We start from the raw sequence: 5701 nt of genomic DNA, 5'->3' as shown, positions 1-5701 counted from the left end.
AGTAGAGTTAGTAGTAGGTAGGTTAGTAGTAACTTTAATTTACTTTAATTTGTTACGTCTACGTACTAACTAACTAAGTAGTTAAGTAGTAGTAGTAGTATTATATATATATATATATATATATATATATATATATATATATAGAATTGGTGGTTCATTTGTAAAAATGAAAAAAACTGTTAACTTTCTAGATTTGGTGTCGGCCACTTTGACCGACTTTGTAACCACAATGTAACCATGAAACTATACATAACTCTGAATGTACTTTACAAAATTTTAGCAAGCTTTTAATAAACATTACAAGTCTTTTGTATACAAAAAATCAGATTTTTAATAAAGTATTTGTACTAACGATTTGTCTGAAAATTTGCAAAGCCTGTACTGAGTCAGTATGAGTGCAAGGTGATTTTCTTGCTAAAAATAAATATACTTCTTTTCATCTTACAGTTTCATATTTAATTTGCTAGAACCTGTGAAAATTTATAGTTTATTTTCTCTATACACTAACTGTAGCAAAATTAGCAATAAAAGGTAAACTGAAAAGATAAAAAAAATCTGAATTATAATTATTTTTTCTTGTTACAATAACTACGTATTGTAACAGACAATTCCACATACTTATTCTAGTAGCATAAGCTACTAGCCTTGCCCATTTGCTTTTATTTAACTTTATTGTTTACAGACATACTTAGACCATCTCAGAGAACATGAAAACCATTTATAACAGCACAGAAACCACTTATCAAACCAGGAGAGCTTTATGTAGACACATGATTGAGTTACAAACACAAACTATAAATAGGTTAAAAACATTGTTAGCTGCATGAGCTGAACATCACAATAGTAAACAATGAAACTAAAGCTAATTGTCTAATTACAAACATCAAAACAAAATAACTCGTATAAGAAAAAGCTGATCTTTTTATTGGTTATAAATAATCCAGTAGCATTGTCAGAGAGAGAGTTATTGGCATTGTTGAAAGACATAATGATATGGAAGGTATGTCGTGTGGGTTCATTGCCATAGGGAGCAGTTTTTGAGGGGTCAGGCGATTGGTACAAGTTAAACAATGTGACTGGCTTTACTGCTTCGAATGGCCCTGTGGTTTGACATTTCATTTATATTCTGATTTGCCAATATCTATAGCATGTATTTGTAATTACGTTGGACATTAAAAAAAATCATATAAGAAAGGAAATCTAAAATGGGGAATTAAGGGCTCAGTTGCATCAGGTGACATAGACAAGATAAGATTAAGAACTTATTTAAATTTTTTTTTTGAAATTAAGAAAATTAAACTTGGCTAATATTAACATTTGAATTATAAATTATGTTTTGTTGCTAAGTTAATTAACATAAATTGATAATAAAGTAGTTTAATTAAATTTTGAATGTAGCTTTTTGATCCACCCATATCCAGAGAGTTAAATAGTAAAGCCCAAAACTAGTAACAGTTTCTAATTTTTCTATTGACAGACATTGTTCAGAATTGGGTTCTAATGAATTGAAAATGTCTTATAACAGAAAACTTTATTTCTCTTACTGTAAGACTTCTCAGAAACTATATAGAATGGTGTAAAAGTTGTCCACCATCATGATTTTTTAAATCCTGCTCATAAATCTTTTTGAATTATGTACCTTTGATATCAAAACATAATATCACAGCAGGATCGCTTCCACACATTCTCAGGCTTGCCAGCTTTCCAAAATTGGTAAAAATAAATAAATATAATAATAAATGAGAGCTGTAACTCTGTTATTTGAAACACCATGACTACAGGGTTATGGACATATTGTGGTAACCACCATAGTATGGTGAATACCTCAAGAGGAGTTATTGCCCAGAGAGATCTCTTGAGAATAACTGAATTGGAGATTCTTTCTGGCCTCTCCAATTGGGAAGTATCAACTGCCAGGAGAATCTCCGCTTGTAAGAGTTAAATATCTGAACTGACTAGGATACTCATTTTGACATTTACGTCTCTTCCTACACCTTCCAACATCAGAAACGTGCCTGGGATAGCTTTCCAGATATCCCACTCATACCAGCTTCATAAGCTCTCAGAAGGCTTATGACCATGTGCCTTGCAGATTAGACATCAAAGCCAAGAGGAATTGTGGATTAAATTCACATTCAAAATCCTCTCCACTTCTAGTTTCAAAGTATTTTGGGGGTAAGATGAATGGAAATACACATCTCATCCCTTTTAAATCTTGTAATCCAGTGGCCAAGAAGTTGCTGATTTACAGAGAATTGTCAACATCCATAGAAAGTGCTTTTCCACCAACCCAGCTCGTCTACCTGTTCCCCTGCCTTCTTGGCCATCAAGACACAGCCTAAAAAAATTCATCTTCCTTTCAGTCTGTCTTTATAACTTCCATTGACCATTCATTCTGATGTAACTGAAATTTATCCTATATCAGACTAGAAGTACATCTTTCGAACTTGATAACATGCATTACGAGATGCTGTGCCATCTCTCTCATGCTTCTCTCGGTATTCTTAGTTTTAGCTCTTTTTTTAACCAGATTTGGCAGGAGGAAAAGTTTCTCAATTTATTGAATTGGGAAGGATCTCAAGATTCCTTATTACAGATCTATTACTTTGATAAGCTGTCTGTGTAAAGTTGTGGAGAGGATGGTTAATACTCGTTTTGTTTAGTTGATAAAATCAAACAATCAACTCTCCATCAGTCAGTGTTGTTTCTGTAGACAGTAATCTTCTGTGAACCATCTGATTCCTTTAAAAATAGTTATTCAGAAAAGCTTTCTCAAGGGGGTGCATTTTGTTTCAACCTTTTTTTTTCCCCTTGAGTAGGTTAATGACTCAATATAGAGGTTCAGGTTATTATGAGATCTCCTTTTTTATGGGTTGCAAGGCCATTTGTCAATTTTTATCAAAAATGCTTTAGCAGAAAGATAATTGTGGGTTCATGTTGTATTAACTCTTTCTTGATCCTTCACACAGGAACACTGAGTATTGCAGGGCTTTTTATCATTAAGATCAGTGTAATTAGTGAACAACTTCCTCCTATAGTTGCAAATAGCTTCTATGTCAATGACTTTCAGATTTCTTATCTGTTGTAATATGTGAAATAAGTAAAATGGGAGCTCAAACTGCCCTCAATAAATTATGTGGGTGGACTACTGCAAATTATTTTAAAATTTTGTAATTTAAAACCATTTGCATGCATTTCTACCACCATTGGGGATTGCACCCTGCTCTCTTGGTGTTGCACAGATTCCTATGGTGGCTGAGATAAAGTTCTTTTGATAATATGCTGACTTTTATTCCTCACATCCAGCAGTTTAAAGTGAAGTGTACAGGGGGATTGAACACCCTTCTCATCCTCTCTTTCACCTCTTGGAGAGGAGATAGTTATTCTGCTTAATGTCTATCACACCATCATTCCATATAAGCTAGACTATGGATTTCTGGTCATGCCTCAGCCAGAGACTTAGAACTTGTGATGTAGCTGTTGCTTTACACAGGAACTTCTGTACATCCCATCTGGAGTTTGTACACATGAACCTCCACCTCCAACATATGCAACTTTCTTTGTAATATGCTGCAAAGCTCTGATCACTTCAGTAGTATCTATAGTATCCCACCTGACATTGTGTCTTCATGCCTCAGAGGGTTCTGCTGTTTGTAAACAGGTGATCTGCTTTCAGCAATCTCTGACCTTCATATCCACTCTTCCATTACTTGTCTCAGCTTTGTAGTTGCTTACAGGATCCTCTCTATAGATTCTGTTTTCACTGCTGGGTTGTTTGTAATCTTACTTGCCTTGGTTTGTATGAAAGCTAAGCAATATGCTAATTTTACTATCCATACCAATTCACTTAGCTTTTTGAAGGATCTGGAAATGTGTAATACCTTTTCTCACCAATTTCCCTTGGATATTCAGAAACAATATGCTAATTTCTCTCTGTCATTATCCAAATTATCTGGATTCCTGGTGATATCTGTATATGAAGGAACAAGCTTGTTGATACCATGGCCAAATTGGCCTCAACTGGCAATGTAAATGCGTTACCTATTCCATATATAGACTTCAAGCTTCATGGCAGTTGGCACACAACTTGGGGTAAGCAATATATGAATAAGCTTCATCATATAAAACCTACAGTTGCAGATTGGCTGTCTAGTCTACTTCCATCAATTTGTGAACAGTTTGACACTCAAGTCACAATTGCTCATAGTTTACTTTCATGCTATCATTATGATATTTAGCAACAGCACCTCTTTTAATCATGTTCTTATTTGTGGTGTCCCTTAATGTTATGCAGTGTTTACTCTGTTTTTAGTTGTTGTTTTTTACAGGCCATAAGCCCCTTTTTTTAGTTTTAAGAAACTTTACTAATTATATTTCATTTTTATTTTATAATTTTTAAGTTTTTAATTTGCTGTTATTTTTTATTGTACAAAATAAAAAAAAAACATGTTTGGCTCGGATAGCTCTTAAGGCTCCCCACCAATAAACCTCCAAGCAAGAACAACATCCACACATTCTTACGAGGTTATTGACATCCCAATCAATTGCAATGAAAGGAAAGATCCAGTCAGTTAGATACAAATAAGACTTAAAGACTTAAGGATTCAGAAATATGTTGGTGATTTGCAACTTTTGCATCACCCTGTATTTTTATGGTTTTCATGCCTCAGCATTGTTTTTGTTCAACTTTTATTTTAATGAGAATCAGCTTAAACAAAATAGGTCTTCATAAGTTTTTGTCTATTACCACATACTTTACAAAACATGCTAAAACTCTCTAAATAGGAGAGAAATCTCGTATGAATTGGAAATATATTGTATAGTTTCTACCTTCTATAGTAACGTAGGATTTTTAAAAATTTTTTAGTTATTAGATTTCCATACTGCCAAGGTGGTAATATGTGGTCCTTTCTTTATGCTCCAGTAGCCAACTTCTCGTCTTCCTGCAGGATATTACAATAGTATAGGTAGGATCCAGTTTTAAGGATTAATGTTGCAATATCTGTTTGCTGGCTGATGATGGCATCGCTAAAGGCCACGGCCAACCAATGCTGTGTAGACATAAGACCACAAGGTGATGTTGTAGATGGAATAAAGAGAACAAGCTTATCTGGAAGTTTGAGTGCCTTTTCTTTATTCTGTTGAAGCGAGTTCTACTAAGTAAGAAGACTTAAACTCTGGAAGACTGCAGTTTTTAGTTTTTCTAGTGGTCGATCTTGTGGGAAAAGAAGATATAGACTATCCTAGTTGGACCAACTTTATTGTTCTCTACGTGGGTACGCTTGCTGTTTTCTTTTATATGTCAGTAATAAAGATTGTTTTATTTTTGTGAATTTTGTCCAATCTTTTTATTATTCACATGTAAAGGAACTCAGTTTAACTTATCAACTGCACAACACTCCCCTTATTTCTTGTACGAATCTGCTTTTATTGCAGAACACAACTTATTTTATACTCGTAAGAAAATAGTTTGAACTCAAATTACCACTAACTGATATTAACAGTTTCATACATTAAGATACACATTTCTTATCCAAATAATATGTATCAACTGTTTTAAGATAGAGAATGATTACAAAGGCCTGGAAATTTAAACTTCATAAAAGTTGTTTTAGTTTTATTAACGTATTTTCCATAATTCAGCTACACAGATTTCAAAAATAATATTCTTTTTTTTTCTATCACGTAAGGATTTTTTACA

At 33.5% G+C, this 5701-nt stretch overlaps 1 protein-coding gene across 3 annotated transcripts in view; it reads left to right on the top strand.

Moving 5' to 3' along the window:
• The window catches only part of LOC106457827 (polypeptide N-acetylgalactosaminyltransferase 13-like), a 54029-nt gene that overhangs the window by 24768 nt on the left and 23560 nt on the right, over window positions 1-5701 (top strand). The gene's annotated exons all lie outside the window — the stretch shown is intronic.

Source organism: Limulus polyphemus, unplaced genomic scaffold (assembly GCF_000517525.1).
Source record: "Limulus polyphemus unplaced genomic scaffold, Limulus_polyphemus-2.1.2 Scaffold378, whole genome shotgun sequence".
Taxonomy (NCBI): Eukaryota; Metazoa; Arthropoda; class Merostomata; order Xiphosura; family Limulidae; genus Limulus; species Limulus polyphemus.
Note: the sequence above shows the minus strand (reverse complement) of the source record. Positions and strands in the feature narration are given on the sequence as shown.